Source organism: Amblyomma maculatum, chromosome 11 (genome assembly GCF_055883805.1).
Source record: "Amblyomma maculatum isolate TAMU_Amacu chromosome 11, ASM5588380v1, whole genome shotgun sequence".
In the NCBI taxonomy this organism is placed as follows: domain Eukaryota; kingdom Metazoa; phylum Arthropoda; class Arachnida; order Ixodida; family Ixodidae; genus Amblyomma; species Amblyomma maculatum.
The window spans coordinates 115541419-115566330 of NC_139354.1; the positions used below are offsets into that span (position 1 = coordinate 115541419).

Consider the following 24912-nt stretch of genomic DNA (forward strand, 5'->3'; position numbering starts at 1 on the left):
TTTGAGACCACAGACAAATATAGGGAGGAGGAAAAGCACCAGTGAAGTAAATACAAATGACTTGAAAGAGGAAGTAATATGTGATAAAAAGGAGTGTTCAGAATGTGACGCTACGAAATTCGAATAAAAAGGAAGGGAGCGAGTCTCCGAAGACATCAACATGAGGTAAGTGAATTAAACAGCCTGTGGATTCTGTCCGGAAGGAAGTGACAATGCAGAAGCGGAGAAATAATCATATAATAATAATCAATCAATCAATCTTTATTTAATGTACGCAGGAACAACCATATGGTCTTCGTGCTGCAGCACAAAAGAATGAAAATGCACACACAAGTTTTACACACACAGATAGAGTAATAATAATAATAATAATAATAATAATAATAATAATAATAATAATAATAATAATAATAATAATAATAATAATAATAACGAGAAGAAGAAGAATATAATATTCATATTATCAATTCGCAAACAATGTGGTAGATAACAAAAAACAAGCCCGTTCAAGCGCACGTGCTTGTGAACGGAGCTGAGCAGTAGTTTCGTGCGTATTTTCCGAGCTATGCACAAAATTAGCAGAATATTCAAAGCATCATTGTTAAAAATACATGAATTGGAAAAAAAAACCTAAAAAACGACAACCAGTTACCCATCAGATAAAAAAAAATATAATTTACCGCATTTTCTAGGTGGTGATAAAAACGATGTAAATCTCTACAAAACAAATTGACATACAATATTTCTTACGAACATATTTTCCAGAATTAGGAACCGCAAGTGAACCATAAACATTATGCATATTGCTCAAATGACCGAATGGACTCCCTAATTCTTTCGGAAAGAGACGAGTTAAGTATTGATTTCAAGCTTATTCAAGCTGCAAGGTACATAAAAAGTACGGGATTTTTTTTCCCGTAGTTAGAATGCACACGAGGAACTAAGATTCTTTTCTACATGACGTAGATGCAGCGCTTTCTATATTCTTACGTTTGAAAGCAACAGAAAAGCCGTTTTTTACAAATTTCAAATAACTTTTTTTTTCTACGGTTAATATGTTGAAATGAGTCAGATTAAGTGCTATGTTTCTACTGTGAAGCTTCGTACAATAGCACAGGCTACAGGCAGTTATTATTAATACGCTGTTAATACTATCTAATTTTTAAATGGAAGCGGACGCCTATACAGTGAGACCATAGCGTAGTATCGACGCATCTAAGCTCTTGTAAACCAATTTCCTTGTACGTGCATCACATGGCGAGTTAAGGAAGCATATATATCCACATATCGTTCTTAATTCTTCGGCTACCTGATCGATGAAATGTGTTATCGAATGTCATGCCTAAGTATTTTATGCTGTCAACTGGCAGAGTAGGGCTGTGTAACAATTTTCATAGCAGGCGTAATTCAAGGAAATTGGTTTTGAATTTTGTAATATTGGAAGGCATTAAGGTATTGTTTGTTTTAAGCTTATTTCGGGCAAATTATGAAATAAAGCGTTTTGTAATTGTTTGTAGTATGCGCCCGAAATCGTTATACGATGCTGAAGGCAGTACAATGGCAGTGCCGTCTGTATACAAGCATTGTTTGGATTGAAGTGGCATTGTGGCTAACTCATTAATATGGAAGGGTAGATACTTGGGCTTGTTGGTACATGATCGACATGGTGCGCTACATTTTGTTCCCTTCGATCATTAATTTGGATGATAAATAAAAGGGGTTCTAGAACCCACCCTTGGAATGCACCAGATTTAATATCTAATAACTTACTGTAACAGTCACCAGTTTTTTTTACACATTGATTGTTGTCGGTTTGTGAAATATTTTTAAAACCAAAAAGTTCGGTATGGCCCTCTGGAGCCAACTACCTCTATTTTATTCAGTACAGGTTGGTGATTGTTTCAAACGCATTCTGAAGGTTAATAAAAATTGTTAGGATAATTTTTGTTTTCATCACGTTCAGATCAAACGAGTTCATTAAAATCATTCTGAACGGTGAACTCTCCTCTTACCAGAAATAAAACCGTATAATGCGCGGCTCAAAAAAAAAAACACATTTTTATCAAGCTGCTTCCATATATGAGCATGCACAGATTTTTTTTTTTTCAAGAATGCAGGCTATCGAAGAAAGGATGACTACTGGTCTGCAGATATAGTAACTATTACGTGGTCCATTCTTAAGAAGGGGTTTTATTCAGTTTATCATGAATTATGCCGGTTTTGAGGGTTTCATTATTGATGTTAAGGAGTAGTTCTTTTGATTTGTAAAAGTTTACAATAATATCCCCGACTCTGATGCCATCGTCACCAGGTGACCTTATGATGCGTATCGTTTTCACGATATTCCAGAGTTCCCTTTCTGAGATAAAGGCAAATGACCAGAATTATTGTTCGATGTAATAATGTTATGCGACTGGAACAAGGCGCAAATAGGAGGAAGTGTCTTGCTAGCAGATTCAATGAAGTGCTCATTGAAATTCTCAGTCAGCTGAAAGCTGTCAACATTCGGTTTGATTTTTAGTTGATTTGTGGAGTTTAACATCCCAAAGCGACTCAGGCTATGAGTGACGCCGTAGTGGAGGGCTACAGAAACTGTGACCACTTGGGGTTCTTTGACGTGCACTGACATCACACAGCAAACGAGCGCCTTACTTTTCGCCTCCATCCAAAAGCGGCCACAGCAGCCGGGATTCAATCCGCATCCTTCGGCACAGTAGTCGAGCGCCCTAACAACGCTGCCTGACACCGGCAGGGCTGTCAATATTCGGAAAAGCACATGTTACTGAGCATCATCCGAAAGCCTGCATGGGTGGTCTCTTTAACACCGTGTTTATTAAACTCCAGGTCTTTTAAGAATCGTAGACAGAATCAGAAAATTTCTGTGAATGATAACGTTCCATAGCTAGTCTTAATTTTGCGGTTATTTTATTTCTAATTTGTCTAAACTCTCTGGTCGTCGTTAGATAATTTGATTCTTGCAGTAGTTTTTTTTCTCTGAATTTTGCTCCTAACATAACAAATTTCAGGTACTTCTTCGTCAATACAAGGGCTATGACAATTTCTATGCCTGAGCCTAATTTTTCTTTGTGACTTGGTGCAGACGTCTGAAAAAGTGTACGAATAACTCCCACTATTCCAAATGTCCCGCAAACATAAACGAGACCGAAACAAAAGACCTAATTTGGTTATCTACTTATATATTGTACGTCTACTTATACAGCAGAGTGCACAGACACAATGCTTACCCATTGTCTGTTCCCCACGCAGTCCGTCGACTACCTGGCTGCCTTCATCATCCTGAATGCTACGGCGCATGTCCCGGACGTCACGGTGCGCTTCCCACCTTCGGGTTTTTCACCCGGTTCACTGGATGTGCCAGCCAGCGAGTACATTGACTGCTGTTTCTACCTCGCGGATGACATCCATGGTTGCTGTGGACATAAAAGTAAAACGTCACACTTTGGCATCCATTTATCGACAGACCGAGTTCTTCGATGTCCCGGATCACTATTATAACCATGTTACGTTATAAACAGCCACCGGAGGCCGCGTTTCGATGGAAGCGGTACAAAGAGGCGCATTTGTGCTGTGCGATGTCAGTGCATGTTAAAGATACCCAGGTGGTCGAAATTACTCCATAGCCCTCCACTACAGCTCCTCTTTCTCTCTTTCAACTTTCCTTGCCCCCTTCCGCCCTTTCCTTACGGCGTGACTTAGGTGCCCACAGCAACAAGTGTGACATATACTGTGTCTTTCCTTTCCTGTGAGCCAACTAATAAAAGGACGGTGAACTTCAATGCTTTGTAACGCTGGTTGTGTTCGACAAGAGGCGCGCGATGTACCACGTGCAGCAGCAATACTCGGGCTTTAGTATTTCTCCACTGCAAATATGCACTTCTATCGGTCTTCCTCTCCCTCTTCTTTTCCTCCTTTCTTTTCTCTTCTGACCGCACGAGGCAGCGGAGGCGGCTCAGCTACAGAGCCAGTAGCAGGCCCGTGCATTTTCATTTCCTCCTTCGTGCAGTAGCAACAACAACTTCTATCGGATTTGTTGTTTTCAATCCATTCATTTCTTACCTCTCTCCGGGCAAACCTTATCAAAGCGGGGGGGGGGGGGGGGGGTATGGTGTTTCACTGGGATAAAATACTGTGCAGTGACTCAAAATTCATATCACTTGGCTGCGAAAGATTAAGCTTTACAGCAATAGACCGCAAGACTACTCTGAAGCCTACATGACCATTTTCTTTGACATCATGTATTTCAAAGTTCTTTCTCCCGGAGTACATCTCAAACCTGTCTACATCCTGTTCCACTGACAAGAGGGGAGCACTGTTTGCCCTCTTTTGTTTTTCTAGAACAGCAGTCTTTTTCTTTAGTTCATCCAAATACTTTCCTTTGTATTAAAGAGTGCTTAAAATATCGACATATTTTGATTAGTGCAGTTCAATGAAAATTCAATTCCCAAAATTTTTATTTGTAGCGATTCAAGCTTGCTGTTCGTGAGCTTGTGTTTCGTCAGTTGTTTTTCCTGTATCTTTCTTTTTTTTTTTTTCAAACCTTCGATGTGACTCAGGATGGTATCCAACTTACACATTTATGCTTGCCAACGAACGATCTGTCAGATTTTCATTACCTTTGTTATCGTCGTCATAGTTATCGCTGGCTGCACATGTCTCACACAACCACGACTGTATTTTATCAAGATACATCTGTTTCAAGAACTGTTTTAGATACGTAGGAACACTTTCCGGTGTGACAAGTGTGCTTGCATTTGTCATATTTCGGGTACTGGCTATCAGGCGATATCAATGTCTTACAAGCTTGACAGTCAGGTTCAGACATTTCGACAGACCGAAGATGCCGTCCGGCGGAGCAAAAAAATATGCGATAAATTATAAAATGCAGGCCTTGTCTAGCATAAACAGGCGAAGCAAGATGTGTCAGCTCGGCTCGTACACTCCTCCAGTCTGCACACGATACACTGAAGCCTGTCGCTTTTAAGCGCAGTTTATCCTGGTTGAAGGAAAGGGTGGGCTGCTTCCTGTTGGACATAATTCATTTCCACGCTGTCGAAACATGCAGCCCTGTCTGTATGATTCGAATACGCCATGTAGAGAAAGGACATCCGAAACTTCAATTCTTGTCGCCGTGAATGTCGCAGAGGACTGGTTTTCAGTGCTATACAGGCAAAGCAAAATGCGTCAGCTTTGTCCATGTGCCCCGCCCGAAACCCTGATGTGAAGAAACAAGAGTTTAGGTACCTACATGTGTTTAGGCACAAGTGCTGGGATAGGACGCAAGACTAAAGCAGCCTAAAGTGATCCTAATCGCTTCTTAAACTTATTCTCCAGATGACACTCCTTCACAATGTCGCATATTTGACTGCCTCGACAGACACCACGTCGAAGCAGTCAAAGTTGTTTCTAATCACTCAACTATGCGATCTAGTTTTTTGCGCTAATCTTTACCGCATGATTTGTGCTTCTTTAATGGCAATTCATCTGTAGATATCATGGACGATTTCAATATGAACTTATGATAACATCTCGACCTAAATGTGCTTGCTACAGCACCAGTTACGGCTACACGTGCCTTTACGCACTCACCCACGAGAATAACTGAACATATAGGGCTACAATCGTTGCCCATTTGTTGAAAATATTCCTGTTTGTAGTTCATTTGTTAAAGAGGCAGGCATTATGGGTCATTAATATGTGCTATTCATCTAGACAAGCGCCCTCAAAATGGCTTTCCACCATTCCAATCAGTTCTTTTTCATACAAGATTTGTATATAGTGCATATTCTATTGAATAGCCGTCTGTATACGTATTCGTCTAGCTCCGGTGATGAGGGGTATAACCCATTCATTGAGCTGTGCTCAAAAGCAATCATCTCCTCTTCCGCTGCTACTGCTAAGCGCAGGACTCCATCGAATTCTTGGGTCTCCCACTTCATGTTATGTTGCAACAAAAGGGAATGCAAAATGCAGTGCGTATTAAAAACTAAAGAAGCATCTTAATGCATCGTTGAAATACCCGTATTCTGAATTGACAATTCTAAACAATGCGGTTTTTGTTCAGGAGAGGCTTCTTTCAGCGGTAAAGTTCTCATGAACAGAAAGGACTCCAAGAGAAACTGGACCACTGGGAACAATTGAAAATTTGCTTGATAAAAGGACACATATGATAACACGACACATAAGCTCCCAAGTGACATTTTCAACGTCTTTAGCGACTGCATTTCCTCAATAGAAGAAATTAATTGAAACGAACTTTGCGACGCGTGCCTTTTTCAACCAATGTCCTCATTCTATATTTATAATGCAATAAGGTGATACTTCTTGTGGCATTGTTAAGATTTAGTTTCACGGAGTTAAACTTGTCAATGGAAAAAATTTCACTTATTATTTCTAGCTCACATCGTCCGTTTAAGTTTTACTACTGGCGTTTTCCAAGAACTATCATGAAAGCAGCAAAAGCCATTCCGCAGTTTAAGTGAAAAGACGAAGAAAGTGTTCAGAAAGTGTTCAGTATGACCGTTTCTTTTTGAACTCACTGAAACTTTATTGGCGGCAAGATTTATTAACCGCCTCCAAAAGCACTGGCCAATTTGGTTTCAGAAAAGGACATCGAACAACATCCTCAGTTTCCACCTTCACAGACAGAAACGTTTTGGATTCTGGTTACCTTGCAGTGGGCATTTTGGTCGAATTCTCTAAAGCGTTTGTTTTGCTAAACTATAGTAACCCCAAAAAAAAGCTAATGCAACATGTCATAAACAGCATGACCCTAGTACTAGTAGGAATTTACTTATATGGCCGACGTCAAGTTCTGGCTCTTGGAAATTTACAGTCCAGTTCCAAGATAAAGAATACATTGGAGTTCCTCAAAGCACTGTTTTGAGTCATTTATTTTTTCTTGTTATAGGTATGTAAACCATGGTTGTTCTCAATTAGCATATGCCAAAAAAAGCCCTGCACAGTGATAATATGATACTGCAACTAGCAGACCGCGATAAAAGAGCTTTAATTATTAAAGCAAACAGAGAAATACACAAATATACATATATGGTACATTGCGAATGCAATGCATTCATTATATTTCTACTCTGAAAACCTTTCGCAACAATCGGATGCAATTTACGACAGCAGGCCTATTGAGCATGTGCCTAGCAGTCTTTGGCATTCTAATGGGTAGCAATCTATATTATTTTATTTGCTCGGCAGCTCGATTGTTTAAAAAGCCTGACAACGGCCTTCACGCACTCTTAAATACCAGTATTTCTTTAGACTAGATGACCTTGCACTAGATGCATTATATGTGCTTCCCACTAGATATATTTGGGGGTACTCGTGTTTATCGAATTTAACCCCATGATTCACCTTCCAGAAAAAGGTATTCAAACCGTGGTCCAAGATATTCCATAAGAAGATTTGAATCTGTCATCTGCAGCATGCGGTGTGCCAAATGTTTACAACCTGGCTACATATAATATTGCTTTCCTAATTTGTAAACTCATTAACAATGCATTAGATTTACAAACTGCCTCTTCATCACTGGTCACGCATCGCACGCAGCATCCAATTATACTCGTCAATTACGGCCAACAAATGCTACAGTTCGTGGGAACCAACTTGTGGAATAATCGTAATTATAATTTAAAATTTTTCCCCTTGTTTCGCGCCTTTCAGAAACAGTTAAAGCTTATCTGACCCTAGTTCATATTCTGTTGTTATTTTAGTTCACTTGCAGGGTATAATAAAATGTGTTTACTTAATATATCCATTTTTCTTCAGTAAGACATTATGCTCTCGTAAAAAAAATGTTTTAGCTTACATTGATTGGAACCCTGGAACGTTTTATTGAGTACCTACAATAGCATTTCTGTATATCAATTCTTTGTTTAATCAGTTCAACCTTCCTTTTTTATATCACACCTTTTCTGTACAGGACTTGACTTTTACGTCCCATGTCCACACAGTTACAAGGAAAAGCCTACACGCTCATAGAATAGCGTTTTAACGTGACTCAAGATACGGTCGCAACCGGTTTATCCGAGCTTCTCCAGTGGCCGTCGTTCGACCTAGATATTTGCTCCTTCTTCTAGTGGTCTCGTTACCCTGTCAAGAGTGTCGGGGGGGGGGGGGGGGGGGGGGTGAGCTGTTCGGCAGTTGTAAAGATCCAAATCAGGGTTTCGATTATAATTCCTTACTTGAGAACTTTCCTCGACTAGACGATGAGAAGTGTGCTGTAGTAGAGGGACCCATCACTTTAGACGAAATTAAATCAGCCATTTTAGACCTTCAGAACCAGAAATCTCCTGGCCCAGATGGTATTATTAGCGAGTTTTATAATACATTTTCGCATTGCCTAACGCCTGTTTTTATGGAAGTATTCCAAGCATCTTATGATGTGGGTTTCCTGCCTCCCACTTTCTATTCAGGCCACACAATATTAATTCCCAAAAGCAAAGATACTAATTGATTGAAAACTGTTGAAGGATATCGTCCAATTTCCTGCTGTAATGTTGATTACAAAATTTTTGCCAAGGTCCTTTGTTCTCGTTTGCACCTGGTTATCATGGACTTGATAGGTTCGCATCAGGTATGTGGTATCAGAGGGCGCAGTATTCAAACACACATCCATATTGCACGTTCAGTAATCGAGACAGTATCAGATGAGACAGGCCAAGTAGCTCTGATTCAAATTGACTTGGCGAAGGCGTTTGATAAAGTTCGGCACAATTTCTTATTCGCGGTCTTGGAGAATGCAAACATTGGTGACGTTTTGCTCAAAGGCATAAGGCTGTGCTATATGAACTTGTATACAAGACTAATTGTTAATCAGGAGCTAACGAAACCAATACCACTGGAATCATCTGTTCGTCAAGGATGTCCACTGTCTCCACTGTTGTTTGGCTTATATCTGGAACCCCTCTGTCTCAGTATAATTAACAGTGCGGCCATCCGTGTTTTCTCTCTAGCTCAATGTGAGGTTAAGATATTAGCTTACGCAGACGATATCGCCCTCTTTTGTTCTAACAAAAAGAGTGTACTTGAGGCTTTACACTTGACAGAACAGTTCTGCGATGTATCAGGTGCGGCACTTAATTTAGATAAATCCAAAGGTTTTTGGTTGGGACACTGGGGCACTAGACCAAGCCAGTTTGGAGGCATATGCTGGGACTGTAGTCCTCTTCAGTACTTAGGGGTTCCGCTGCACCAAGTTCGTAACAGCGCAGCCTACTGGGATACCAAGTTCGTAACAGCGCAGCCTACTGGGATTCACAAATCGTACCTATGCGGCGACAAACGCAGGCTTGGATGGGTAGGGAACTCTCAGTGTTTGCTAGGGCACAGGTCTGTAACATATTTTTGTTTGCAAAGCTTGCGTATGTCCTTCAAGTCCTGCATTGTGCGAGGAGGAAAGTACAAGTTATACACAGAATATTCGCAACATTTGTGTGGCGCTCTCAATGGGAGCCCATGCGGCGTGACAACTTGTTTCTTCCCTTGGAGTCTGGTGGAGTGGGCCTTGTTCACTTGTTTGTGCATCAACTTGTTTCTCGTTTTTTTTCTTTTTCAAATCGGCAAACCACCCGTTTCTTGTAACTGTGCTCATTAGGCGTCTTCCACATTTGCCTTACTTATTCGCACCAACTGGGCAGGCTCGTGAGGGGCGTTTATGGGAATTCCTTAAGGAGGTTGCTGACACTTTCAATTTTCTCACTGTGCGTTTTTCTGTAGATTACCTGTATAGCCTCTCGAGAAAGCAGATAACCCAGGCTCCCACTGAGTCTTTGTTCCCTACACCGTTGTATCGGCAGCCTTATCAGGGGTTTTTGGACACCATTGTTCTAAAGCGTGTTAGGCAAATGTGCATTCAGGCAGCTGCAAAAACGTTCTTTTTCAAATTACACACAGCGACGTTGCCTGTCAAGACATTTCTTCACAATAAGGAGATGTTTGTGCCTTGGTCGGTAAATTGTCGTCTCTGCAACGTGCCTGAGACAATTGATCATTGCTTTATTCTGTGCTATGATGCTATGTTCTTTTGGACATACTACAAAGAACTCTTAAAAAGGACATTGAAATTACGCCTTATACAATTAGATTTTTGCCACCTGACAAAAACTCTGTCGTGCCTTACGATCTATTTGTGTTGATGGGACTGTTCAGCCTTTGGAAAAGCCGCATGATCGACAGGCATGCAGAGCCACCAAGATCGTCCAAATCCGTGTTTCGGGAGCAGTGTGCTTTGGTGAGAAGTGTATATGCTGCACGTGAAGAACCTCCAAACTGGATGCCGTATCTAGACGCATGTGTTTGCCTCCCAGACTTTTGATGTTCTGATGATTGTGCATTGTCGGGCTGGGGATATGACGGGCTCGTATTAAGCAGCCCGGTAACTTTAAACATGGACATGTTTAAGTAAGTGGAGTTGTTCCTTCTTTACGGAAGTTTTTCCATGCAATAAAGAAAAAAAAGGGGGGGGGGTGTAGCTCAGATGGTAGAGCGCTCGCTTAGCATGCGAGAGGTACTGGGATCGATACCCAGCACCTCCACGGATCTTTTATTTTCTTCTTTGATCCCGTGTCTGTAAACAAGGTGTTTCCATGAGTGTTCTACTCCCATTAAAAAGAAGAAAAGCGTCATGTATCTTGTTTCGTACGGTGTTTTATATACGCAGTGTATACATTGTCATCAAGTATTCAAACGTTGTCTCGCCGCCATCCAGTCCAATCCTCCTTAGAAAGTCATTTTTGAGGTTGCCTGGTTATGCTCCGTAAGAATTGAGATAGAGGGCAAAGCTTGAAGTCTCGCATATAGCATCATCTAGCGTAAAACCTTCAGGAGTAAGATGGTTTGTTAATGACGAACAGCTGCCGCTAGGTGTTCACCTAATTTGAGTTAAAAATCGCGGTAATCTTGCGGTGCGTATTTCGGACAAAATTCTGCAGTGACTTTCGTAGGGTGCCTGTCCCGCAAAAATGGCGCCAAATCCCGAGGTTCCCTTCTTTTGGAGGCACGCAGCAACGCAGTTGCGAATTACCATGAGAAGGTATAAACGGGGCACACTTTTCGGTTCAAATCAACATCACGAAATCTGCACTGGAAATAAGAAAATAATAAATATCCAGTGAAAGGGCTCTGGAATCTACTAGCGGTTCGCATATAACACGACTGCTGATTTTAATTATGGAAAACAGGAAAAATTTTAGAAGCAAATAACGTGGTCCGCTTACTTTTGTCCGCAGGGGTACGTAAATCTATTGTTACTGCGTTTCCTTGCCTAGCTGTGGAGAGAGAGTGGCATAAAAGAGCAAAAAGACCTGGAGGTTAACTAGGCGATGTCCAATAGTCTACCCTACACGCGGAGACGCGCCTTTTCATCCCTGCAGTAAGACCTGTCTTTTCCCTGTGGTGTCTGCGATTCCCGTGCGTGCTCCTTGCTAATACGGGGATAACAGAGAAATAGAATTTACCAACGCCAGCCCTTAAACGACTGACAGTACTGACCAATGACAGCACGCGAGAAAGCACTTCCCTTCTTTTCTCATTAGGAAAGCGAGGAGGACGGCGCCTGTTTAGGAAACGGTGGCGAAGTTCCATCGTTTTCGCTACTTTCAGAAGTCATATAGAAGCTTTACTTTGAACCATGAGCCCATCCATAGTGGAATGGTTTGACAAATAGGCGTGATAAAATAGGCTGCGCTCCTGTGATGCGCGACGCATCATTGCCGATGTTATGATCCAAAACGCCTCCGCGCACCATTTTTACGCCTCCTCACGCGGGCAGCTGCGTCGGTGCTCGCACAGCAGTGTGCCTTTTCCACTCAAGTGCTCGTGGCATCCACGTGAATGTCTGCCGCTTCTACTGTGCATTCAAAAACCGTACGTTGAACTTTTTTGTCTTCATCACGCATTTAACTGGGATAGACATATGATGGTAGCACGAAACCTTAATCTAAATTTTCACCCCCAAATGTAGGCACTAGTCCGCGCCTGTTGGCGCGGCAGAGAAGACGTGTTTCCTCATTTGTCATTCATGAATCATAAGACACTCTCTCCGGCGCTTGTGAGCTCTTCTGCACTCTGTCGATAATCAAAAGCTTATCACATCGTTTTTAGGTTATATCCCTATTGCAAAAACCAGCGTCTCCTAGCATCTTCCAGTGCGAAACCAGTAAGATTTTCGCACTGGTTTTGCACTGGATCTGCTGGGCACGCTGGAGGTCTGCGATATTCACTGGAGCAATAACGGGAAGGCACTGGTTGCACTGGTACGATGGGAGAAAAACGCGGGGATTAGCTTTTTGACGCTGGGTGTGTCGCTGGCATCCGCAATGCACTGGGAGAAGCGCTGTATGTGCGCTGGGGTCGCACTGGTCTCAGTACAGCCCGGCCCGCGGCGTCGACCGGTTAGTATCCCTCAGGGGCCAACATGGCAACACCATACTCGCAATCGACCATCGGGGCGCATATGAAAAATATGGTTCAAGTAAGCGCTTTTGGCTGCGAAGTCGTTGCGCACCTGTAAGAAAACAAAGGCAGTATCGTTTTTCTAGAGTTTGCATGTTTCGATAGGTCGTTTGGAGCGTTTCGAGAGAGACCACGATCGCCACGCCTCTGATATCTCATGACACACTATTTCGCACAACTAAAACTGGTATTGAATAATGTGGGCTACCATGCATATCAAACTTCACCGCTGATCTTGAGGGCACTCTAACACACTCATTACTGCCAAAATGTTCAATGCGGACTCAATCACAGGCTCCAAACAGGGCCTACGCATTAGCGACCGTAGCCTGCACCGCGGCCCAGTACAAACAGCAGAAAGAAAAAATGAAACAAGGAAGAGAGTAGCATATCGAGAGATGGGCCCATGAGAGAAAAAAAAACATACAGCGCTTGTAATGCATAATATTTTGCGTGTTTCTCAAGCTTTTGCACTCCTCCTTGCTCTGCGTATAAAGCAGCCGAGCCTTCGGTCATCGCAATGCTTTCCGAAATGTTTACATAGAAATAAAGTTTGGTTACACGCAAAATAGTGTCGTCGCTGCTGCGCTTGCCGGTATTGATGCTTGGTCGCACTTTTTTTTTTGAAGGTTTGTACTAAAGCTTCGTGTTCAGCGAAAATTACGCCCACGGTAGCAGAGACCACCGAAGAGCCGGCGTTGGTAAATTTGCCAGCGATGTCAAACTCTACATGTTAAAATGATTCGAGTGCACAAAATAGTGCGCATAGGCATCCAGAACATTAGTTGCAAGTCGTGAGAGCTGGCAGCAAGCTTCAATGGTCAAGCAGTTGTAATTGTTAGAGCGGCAGCAATGACCTGTAGACTGCGAAACATAAAGTCCCAATTTTATAAATGCTGTTATGACATAAAATGCAAAAAAGCTTCAAAGACTTCCTGTTCTAGCACGCTGAGTGGTTAACGTAGAGAGCTACAAATTGAGAGGTAGCGAGTTCGAAGTGTGCTAGGTGCCGCTCTTTTTTTTAGCTTTTTAGCTTTTGTTATCTACTTAGGTGCTTCGTTACTTTTTAGCTTTTAATTTTTATCCTAGGCCTTTTTTTCTCCGGGAGACCAGTGCCGCCAGTACGGAGCGTGCCAGTATGCCGCTTCCCAGTGCGCCCAGTGTCCAGCGTCATACTGGGCCCATAATCAGGTATGGCGCTGGGGCGCTGGGACCCAATGGCACTGGTTTTTGCAATACGGATGTAACAGAGAGGCCTGAAAAGATTATTTTCAAAGGAAAATTGGTGCCAATGACCTAGACGGAATGCGCGCATTTATAAACAAACCATTTGATGTTTTTTTATTTGTTGGAAAGAGTGGGGCTAGGCGCACACGCGTGATCATCGGACCGAAAAAGATAGCCCAACTCGGAATTACTTGTGCAAGTATACTCCTTCGATGACTCTGTCAAAGAACAGAGCTTCATTATTCTATTCCAGCCGACTGCATGCATGTCTCCTGATGTAACTGCGGCATTGCGAGTATAAAAACGTGTGCGCTTTAGCGATAAATTTCTTGCTAGTTAGCGCTGTGACTGTCCTCTTGGTTCCTTGTTTATTTTTTGTTCGCTGTCTCTGGACTTGATACTGCCTTCCTTTGGTCCCAGTTACCTACGCTACTAGCACACAGTTTAGCATGGCAGGAATTTATTTATTTCTAATTTAATTCAAGATACTATAAATACTTAAGTGGATTTTAATAGTGGTGGGCACAAAAAGAAATGACACACTGTTGTTAAACTGAGCAAACAAGAGAACCAATATACCAAGGGACACAAGGCGGCAGGATAGATGACTGAAATTGTTATAATTCGAACCAATGGTGAGTACAAAGAACAAAAAATACAGAACTTCGAGTTTCAACATAGATGTATAAGCAGATGGCCACACACGCGGTACAACCAGCAGCACTGAAAACTGAATCGCCACATATATAAATTCGCAAAGTGAATGCTTAAAAGCTTAAAATTGGTGAAGGACTTTTGTTCTGTGAGTGCTAGGGCTGTGAACTGGAATAAGTGTATGGGTTTCTGGCATGGAGAGTGGCTCACAACCTCGGCGAATTCGTGAACATGCCTTAAGTAACAACCCCAGTGAAGTATTTAGGAGTGCCACTGGAAAAGTACCGAGACAGTGAATCATATTGGAACCAGCAGGTTTTAGAAGTACGTGAGAAGGCCGACAGACTAAAAGGATTCGGTTGGTCTATGTTTGCCCATGCTACAATTTGTAATTTATTTCTTGTTACCAAGATATGGTACGTGCTACAAGTACTGCATTGTTCTCGTGTGAATGTGAAGAAATTTCACCGAGTGTTCGCCATTTTTGTGTGAAGAAGTACTTGGGAGCGCACCCGCCGAATCAGCTTGTTTCATCGCGTCCGCTCGGGAGGTGTTAGTTTGGAGCATTTGTATTTGCGCCAAGTGGTTAACCGTTTTATGTTCTTTCGCGATACGAAGAATCCATTTTTACGAACTATGTGTCAGATTAGGTTGAACAAAGTGCGACCAAATATAGTTGTAAGTTCGGCGAGCAAGCAAGGGAGGATTTTCGGAATCCTTAAAGTAGTTTTAGAGGCTTAAAAATCCTTAAAGAAGGACGAAGAATTCAGACGAAAAGCAGGGTCAGCACGTAAGAGACGGCAGCAACAATAAGAGCTAGGCACTCCAGAAAAGCTTGTTACTAAGCTAGTTAGCGCATATTCTTCAGTAACAATTTAGCGAAAATCAAGAACACGAGATGCAGATGCAACGACGCGCCCTAGCTAGCTGCCTATCTCGTATTCGTCTTGTTTTACGCTAAATTAATATTGCTATCGAAAAGCTAGGCCAGGTGACCAGATAAGAAGACGGCCACAAATCACTTCAACAAGGCATTTATTCAAATCCACTTAGGCAGCAACTGTAGTATCTGCCGTAGATCGTAGTTCGTCCACTCGACTTGAGTTTGTACAACTTCAGTTTTTGATTACTGCCTCTGCAAAAGCGGACACATTCGAAGATAAAACTCGGCTGAGGTACAGGATCACTTTCGCATTGCTCGTAAGGATTTTTCCATTTATAGTGTTCCGTTGATTAAATATGTACAATTATTTAAAAACCCTTGGTAAACGTAAATTTTGTTTTTGTGGCTCGAAAGATGCGCAGTTATCATATCATTATCATCACCGTCTCGAGGACCAACAGCGTGCGTCGTTACGAACATTATGTGAGCATGAGATTGGGACCGACCGCAAAACAGCAAGTGTGGGGTGGAGCGTGGCCACTTAGCGGTCGCGCATTCCTTCACCTTCTACATGGTAGTCACGCTGCCAGTTCTTCCCCTCGCAACCACCTTCCGCGGTTGCGTATTCCTTTACTCTCATCATAACATTCAACGATAGCTACCCTTCTGAGCTTTCATTATGGCAGCCACCCTCCGAGGTCTTCCAAGGCTATCCTCCGGTTGCACATTCCTCTACTCTCAAGACTTCTTCCTCCAACAACAGTCACCCTCCTAGATTCTTTCTGTGACAAATTTGGTTGTGCATTCCTCCACTTACCCTATAGTAGCCATCATCCGAGTTCTTGCCATGCCAACCACTTCCGCCGGTGCCGCATCTCTCCCCTCTCCACAAGACCTTTTTCAATGGCAACCACCCGCGACAACCAGCCTGAGATGCTTCAATCATCCACTCTCACCATAACCTCCTTCCAGGACAGCCATCTTGGGTCTTACAGACAATCATTGTCCAGTTGCACATTGCTGCGGTATCACCAAGGTAGCCACACTGCGAATTCTTCCTTTCAATGCACTCTGTTATGCATCTACACTGGGACGACGCAAACCATCAGCAGGACCCCATCTCTTGGCTATATGCAGGCTCGCGACTTCACATACCATTTAAACGTATACGACGTCAAGGAACTCTGCTACATCGGTTACGGCGTAGAATTGCGTACACCAAAGGCTACCTCTACAAGATCGGAGTTGAAGCAAGCCCAAATTACGTGAACTGCGATATTCCAAAGACAAATTTTTCATATTTGTGAGTGTCCTACCTATAGTGATGCGAGGAGGGCCTTGGAAAATACTCTCAAGCAGTTGGTCAGCCGCCCCCTCTCCGAGAAAAAAGAAGCTCTAGGCGCCAGGGTGAAAGAAACGAATAACTAGTGCATGATGAAGGCCCTGTTCGATTTTTTTCAGTGAAACAGGCCTAGATTCCCGCCTGTGACATTTGGGTGCGCTGTGAAGTGATCGAGTATCACACGTGCATACGCGCTCGTACTGAAACATGTGTCAGTGCACTTTAAGCTTTTTCTGCTGAAGTGCCTCGTGTGCGTGCTTCCGCGTTTGTGCCGGCATGTGTGTTCACCGAGAAGTGGTGCGTGTCCAAGGAATATGCGGCATGTTGCGTTCTACGAGTGTTCATGGTCCTCTCAAGTGCGCGAGTACCACAGGTGTATGTGGTACTTTAAGGTTTTCTTGTGAAATGCATCGTGTGCGTGTTTCTGCGTTTGTGTTGGCATGTGAGAGTGCAGAGTTCTTTGTAATTGTGGCGGTCTTTGTTCAGTGACAAGTGGTGTATGTCCACGACATATGTGCGGCATGTTGCGTTTCACGAGTGTCGTTAACTGTGTGCATGGTCTCCTCAATAACTCGGACCACAAGTTAAACCTCACTATATTATCATATCATTTCATATCATATAATTTATTCAAACGTCAACTTTACAGATGCTGAGGACCATGAACAAAAAATTAGAGGGTCTCTTAGATGTCTCTTAAGAGGAGAATGGCGAAAGCCTACCCTTCTTATCCTGTAATTTGCTTCCCATCGTTAGCTTCTTGTCGGCATTCGTTGCACTGCTACATATAATTATAATTGACTTACAGGAAAGGAAAGGCGCAGTATCTATTACACTTTCTCCGGCAAGTGTGAGTTTGGACGGTACACCATCGCTCCTGTCGCGTGGCGTTCCTTGGCGCGCGTTCAAGTGTGGCATTGTAGATGGCAGGGACGCATCTCACCTCAGCCGATCAGAACGACGCAAAAGCGGGACACACTTTGTCCAACACAGCATGAGCCATTAAAGGTCTCCTCGTGACCTCGGCGGCTGCGTTTCGATGGAGGAGAAACGAAGAGGCGTCCGTGTGCTGTGCGATGTCAGCGCACGTTAAGATCCCCAGCTGGTCGAAATTACTCCGTAGCCCTCCAATACGGCTCCCCTTTCTCTCTTTCACTCCCACCTTCCTCCCTTCCCTCACGGCGCGGTTCAGGTGTCTGCAGAAGACGTGAGACAGTACCGTGCCTTTCCCTTCCTATAAAAATCAATCATCCATTAAAGGTTTTCGCCTTAATAGCCTCTAACTGGGCTTGACGGAGTTCACGGCCGCGTCATGACATCATCATCCTTCACTGACACCCTACCTCTCTTTTACTTCCTCGTCCCCCCTTCCACAGTGTATAGTAGCAGGCCAAAGTCTACCGCCGGCAGACCTCTCCATCTTTCTTCTCATTAAATTACTCTCTCTCTCTCTTGAAAGCTTTCCTCCGGATGTGAACTGCTCCGCTCTCACCATAGCCTTCCACAATATTCACCTCACGGATTATTCGTGATAACCATCCTCTGTTGCACATTCCTCCACTATCGCAATAGCGACCGCCCTCCGAGTCGCTCCCGTGAAAGCCATCCTCAGCTTGCGCCCCGCCGCAGTGGGTCGTCGTTATAGAGCTCGACAACTGAACCCATGGTAGCAATCTTTTAATTGTTCCGTGAAGCCATCCTCGGGCTGCTCATTGCTGAGCTCTCGTCGTAGCCTTCCACAATATGTACCCCCCAATTCTCCGTGTAATAGTCATGCACCGGTTGAGCATTCTTCGCTCTCACCATGACAGTCCAAATTCTTCCCCTTGAAGCCATCGTCCGGTTACGCATTACTCTGATCTCATCATAGCCTTCCACAGTACCTACCTTCCCAATTCATGTGGCAAACACCCTCCTGCTGCGCATAATCCCCGTCGCCATGGTAGCCACGCTCCGAGTTCGTCAAGTGAAAGCTATAATCCAGTTGCGATTTGTTCTGCCCTCATCATGCTTTCCACTGTATCCGCCTCCCGGATTCTTCCTGTGTATGGGGTCACACTACACACAGCAGGCGGGGAAGGCAAGCTTCCGTTCCAACTACGCCCAAGCGTTTCTCATACGCGATGCGTTTCCCCATGGAGGAAGGAAACAACTTAAGAGGCCCTTGCCATTCTTAATGCATTGGAAAAAGTGTGGCGGAAATGACTTCAAAATTTAGGGTTAGCCAAGTCGGGCCATTAGCAACGGCATAGCTGTTGCTAGGAAAACTCGGGCCAGTTGCTAAGGGCCCGGGCTACGTGTGCGTCGCGGAGATAGAAAATGCGGAGGGTAAAGGAGGAGGAAAGATATTGCAGCGTCCGGTCGCGGCGCGGCCGCGCCGGCTTCAAAAACGTGACGTCAGGGCCTCTCCTAAGTTATTTCCTTCCTCCATTCGTTTTCCCAACCCGTGGAACAGAGTCGCCGCCACAGCAGCTTCGGACGAAACAGGCTACAGCAAAGCACGCTAGGTAGCAGTTTATTACTGTAAAACGAGACAAAACACACACAGCACAAAAATGTTCTATCCAATAAAATAGAATTCGTGTGGCTCACCAAGCCATGGTCGTCAGTCGGGCAGAGGAAGGGGGGTCCGCTCGAGGGTGTAGGGAGCAAGCGAGGCAAGAAGCCATCTCCCGCCGCGAGCTCCCGGTTTTATTCCTCGGTACTGCACACCGAGAAGCAATCAGTTGCTCCTCAGATTTTGACAAAGAGAATCAGTTCCCGCTAGCGTTTAGAATGCACCCTTTCCTGACCAGCGCGGTACCGTTTCGTCGCGGCATTGTATGGGGAGCGAGGGAAACTCTAAGTGCCTTCTCCCTCACTGCCCGCTGACAGGCGCGCGTCCTCTCGTGAATGCCGCGCTCGTTGCTGGCTAGGAAGGAGGGCGGCATACACGTGTATGCCCGCACGTGACAACCACCTTCTGAATGTATATTCCACTGTGTCGCCATGGTAGGCCACCCTCTGGATTCTTCCCCTGACAGCCATTTTTTAGTTGCGCATCCCTCTCATCTCCAATTTCCCCGCGTGACAGCCACCCTCCGGTGCATAGTGCGCCCTCTCATCATAGCCTTCCACAAAATCCATATCCGATTCTCTCGGTGCCAACCATCTCCCCCGGTTATGTATTACTCTTCAAGATAGCCGGAGTGTGAGCCGACTAGATTTCAACACCGCCGAACCAAGAGTGGTTATAATGTTTGAGGAGCTCTTCTCGCGCGTCGTTGCCAAGATGGGACAGCGCAGCGTATGCGATTCCATCTGACCCTGGTGAAGACGAACGCCAACATATTGCAAGAGCAGAATCGAGTTCCTCGCGAGAAAAAGTGTCATCCATCGCTGATTCCAGTAAGGCATGAGGAACACGCTTGGAACCCGAGGTGGTAGTTGCACCCGCAATTTTCTTACAGAAGTAAAATGCTACCTGAATCTGTTTACGATCTTGATATACAGCCAAAGCCAGGGGAATCTACGCTCAAACTCACGTCCTTCAGGCCAATAGTTTTGGCCAGTTTCGAGGGAAAGGTAATTGAAGGAATGGTTTTGACGAGCCTTGAGTGGTGTCTCGAGCGCTATACAATATACCCCAAAGTAATGGCCGGCTTACGGCGGGGTCGCTCCTCAAGTGAGAATGTCGTTGACTTCGTGTCCACCGCTCAACAAAACAAGCAAATGAAACGTCTGTCCGTGGCACTCTTTCTTGATGTGGAAGGTACCTACGACAACGTAGCCCATGAAGCCATCTTTGATGCGCTGGAAACTGTGGGCATCGGTGGTCAGGTGTTGCGTGGATAGAGAACTATCTGACAAGAACATTTTTCACTCAGTGTGAAGGTAGCTCGACTCCAGTGTATTATACCCAACATGATGTGCACCAGGGTAGTGTGCTCAGCCCTACTTTATTTAATCTAACACTCATTGCCCTCCCAGAGAACCTCCCTTCGGCCATCCAGATACAAATGTACGCAGATGACATCTGCATTTGGGCCTCCTCTGTGGCGCGTCTACAGGTGCGTTCAAGACTTCAACGGTAAGTCACACTAACTTCATATCTTCAAAAGCAAGGTATCAGCGTTTCACCGGAAAAGTGCGCGCTAGTGGCATTTACACGCGAATCTTTGAATTCATACCCGTAAGCGCCGACGGTCATAAGATTTCGTACTATAAAACTCATCGTTTCTTAGGATCCTGATAGACCGCAATCATGGCGCCCGCATTGCACCCTATTGAAAAAAAAAAGCTAACATCCATCGCTCCCTTCCTCCGCTTTCTTGGCAGAAATTCATAAGGCTCGTCGGTACAGTCGATGCTGCAGTTGTACAGAGCACTATTTTTTAGAATTTCTGTGGTACAGTACACCCGTGCTTTCAAACACATGCAAGGCTAATTTGCGTGCCCTTCAGGCAGTACAGGGTCAGGCCCTTCGCACATGCCTGGGCCTCCCTCGGTGCACATCAACACTGGGAAGTATTGCACTCGCCAAATACCACCCGCTTTCAACGTATATTGTTCTAGACTCTGCGAATGCACATACGACATATTTCAAGGGTTCCACAGCATCACCTTGCGCAGATGCCTCTGCAGAGACCACATTCTGCATTATCAAAGATCATAGCAACGCACCAGTCATGTATCCCGAAACAGTTCACTCGGGCAGCACGACCTCGCCACTGTGGTGTCTGTGGCTCCCATGTGTGCACTTGCTATTCCGGGGATATCGAAGAAATCGAATTTATCAACGCCAGCCCTTCAGCAACTGACACTGTTCATGCTACATAATGACTATTGGGACCTTATTCATATCTATAGGGATGGTTCGATATTCCCTACTATAGTTCTGCATGTGCCTTCGTCGTTCCTGCGAGACAAGCAAACATTTACCATTTAATTTCGCACAAGACTACCTCTACTGGAGCAGAACTGGCCGCAAATCGTGCTGATGTAAAGTATATCTCTGAACAAACTCCTCAAAAATAGGCTGTTTTCTGTGATTCTAAACCTACCCTACAATGTGTTCGATTGGTCTTGAGCCATGGCGATTATGAGAAATATGTGGCGGAGGTTCGACATTATGCATCACCAGGCATTACAAGATACTCACAAAATCATCTACCATTTTATACCAGGCCATTGGCAATGATTTGGTGACGATGCTGCTCGATCACCTCACGATACAACCAACATTGTCGAGATACCACTGACAGGAGCCGACGCAGCAAAGCGCCTTCGACTGATCCCCTGAAACGTGACTAGACAATCTTGGTCTACGCCTGGAGGCTGAACATCCCACTCGTACCAATTTGACCAATTACTTCAACGGCAGATACCACTCGGCCTCCCCCGCTGTGATGCTACAATGTTGTGTCGCATGTGGCTAGGAGTGGCATTTACAAATGCCCATTCCTGTCTCATCGGAATGGTAGGCTCTTCAACATGTGAGCAGTGCGGGTGTGTTGGAACGATTGCGCACATACTATGTGACTGTCAAAGCAGAAAGCTGGGCTAGTTGGTGTGTCATCATCCTATGTCTGTGTTATTTGCGCTAGTCTTTTTATTTATGTGACTGCCATTAATTTGAGCGTGAGCGTGCCTTCCTGGTTGCTTTACTCCGCCGCTTGGACTATATATCTGGACATGTGGCAGACTCCTTTCCTTGGCGCTCTTTCTTTCTTTTTTTCTCCCCTTGGTCCCATTCCCACGTGTAGGGTAGCCTACTGTGCATCGCCTAGTCGTCTAGTTAACCTCCATGTCTTTACATTCTCTCTCTTCCCATGATAGACGTCTTCCGAGTTCCCGTGGCAACCATCCTCCGGTTGCGCAGATCATAGCTTTCCGTGGTACCCACCTCCCGAATTCTTCCTGTGAAAACCATCCTCCAGTTGCGCATTCTCTATTTCCACGATAGGCATCGCCTGGGTTCCTTCCGTGACACCATCTTCTCGTTGCACCTTGCATCGCTCTCATGATAGCCTACCACAGTATCTACCTCCCCGAATCTTCCCATGAAAAGCCACCCTCCGGTAGCACATTCGTTCTGTCCTCATGGTAGCCACCCGTCGAGTTTGCTGCGACAGCAGTCTTCAGGGTACGTATTGTTCCGCTGTCGCCATAGTCTTCCACGGTACCCACGTCCGATTTCTCCTGTGACACCCTCCGCTTGTGTATTCCTGTCCCCTCCCAATTCTTTCCGTGACAGACATTCCCCAGTTCGTTTTGCTCCGCTCTCGTAATAGCTTTCCACTGTATCCACCTCAAGGAATCTTCCCGCGACAACCAACCTCCGGTTGCGCATTCCTCTGCTGTCGTCAACGAATTGCCCCCCCCCCCCTCGCTCTCACCTTTCGCCTCGCCGCAGCAGCTCAATGGTTAGGGCACTCGACTACTGAACCCAAGGACACGAGAACAGATCCCTGCCGCGGTGTTCGCTTTTCGACGGAGACGAAATGCAAGACAACCTTGTACTGTGTAATGTCAGGGCAGGTTAAGGACCTCACGTGGTCGAAATTTCTGGAACTCTGCACTACGGCTTCCCTTATAGCCTTAGTCGTTTTAGGACGTTAAACCCCTCCGTCCACAACAAACCATCCTCCGAATGTGCATTTATCAGCTCTCCCCATCATAGCCACCACGTGTGTTTTGGTCAAATATTTAGGAGAATCCCCCAAGGTGGAGTGGATTTGTAATATGGAAGTAATTACTCATTGTCATCCACCCAAGCGCAGGCAAACGGCCACAAAAGAAAACTATACAGCTTTCTCAGAAACTTCATAGAGAACTTCTTCGTGGTCTAGGGATACAAACCCGGAACCACCGCCTTTCCGGGGAAATCGCTCTACCAACTGAGCTAACCAGGACGGTCGGCAGAGCAGATGATGAGGCGAGAGCGAAGTGATCAATAACTTGAAAAGGGAATGCTGTTGGTCAAATATTTAGAGGAGCCCCCCAGGGGGAGTAAATTTGTAATATGGAGGTAACTGCTGATTTACATCCCAAATGGCCACAAAGGAAAGCTATAAAGCTTTCTCAGAAACTTCGTAGTTGAAGAAAAATTCGTCCTGGTCCGTGGATCGAACCCGGGACCACCGCCTTTCTGGGGTACTCGCTCTACCAACTGAACTAATCAGGACGGTCAGCAGAGCAGATGGTAGGGCGAGAGCGAATTGATCAATAACTCGAAGCGGGAATGTTTTTGGTCAAATATTTATGGGAATCCCCCAAGCTGAAGTAGATTTGCAACAAGCAAGTAATTACTAATTGACATCACCGAAGCGCAACCAAATGGCCGGCCACAAAGGGAAGCTGTACAGCTTTCTCAGAAACGTCGTAGTTAAAGAAAAAATCATCCTGGTCCGAGGATCGAACCCGGGACAACCGCTTTTCCGGAAAAGTCGCTCTACCAACTGAGCCCTTATTACAAATGTGTTTTGTTGACAATTCCATCCTTCGGTTGCGCATTGATTCGCTCTAGCCAGAATCTTCTCGTGACAGCCACCCTCCCGCTGTGCAATCACAACTCTAGATATCCACCCCAACTGGCACTTCTCATGACAAATACTCTTTCTGAATTCCTCTGCGCTCATTGTATAGTCGCCCTCCGTGGTCCCGTCGCCGCAATTCTCCGGCTGTTTATTGCTCCAGTCTCGTCTATTCTTTCCACGATAACTACCCTCCTGGTTTATCCAGTGATAGCAACCCTCCCGTTGTGCACTCACTCCTCTCACAATAGCTACCCCCCCCCCCCCCTTGGTTTTCATAATTGCTCTCTGTTGCGCACTCGGCATTGACTGAACAGGCGCCCCAGGTCACTGTGTTCCGGTGGCAGCTTACTCTGGTTACGCGTTGCTCCGTGCTTGCTGCAACTTTCTCCTTCCATAATAGCCACCCTCAGTTAATTCTTACAAATAAACAATCACGGGTGGCGCATTCCTGTACTTTCAGCCATCTTCCGAGTTGTCCCATGAAGCATCCGCTTGCTCACTGCCAGCCGGCCTTGTCATAGCCTTGCAGTAGCCGCCAACCCCCCCCCCCCCCCCCCTCTTCCGAACCTTCATGTAACCACCACCTTCCCACCTTCCGGCAAAGCATTTTCTGCAGTCGCCATGGTAGCCACCGTCCGATTTCTTCTCGTGACAGCTATCTTCTGGTTAATCCAGCGGTTGCCAGCGGGAGTATAGGAAGAGGGCCATGGAGGTCTATGCCAATGCGGTCAAACGGGCAGACAGGAGAGGGTAACGGCTGCAGCGAAGCAGGGGTCTTAGGAGATTTTTGGCATTGACAAGATTGG

General features: G+C 45.1%; 1 non-coding gene across 1 annotated transcript; it reads left to right on the forward strand.

The window, feature by feature from the left end:
- Positions 1-10492: 10492 nt before the first annotated feature.
- TRNAA-AGC (transfer RNA alanine (anticodon AGC)) lies at positions 10493-10565 on the forward strand. Its single transcript has one exon. It is a non-coding gene; the product is annotated as a tRNA-Ala (tRNA).
- Positions 10566-24912: the final 14347 nt, after the last annotated feature.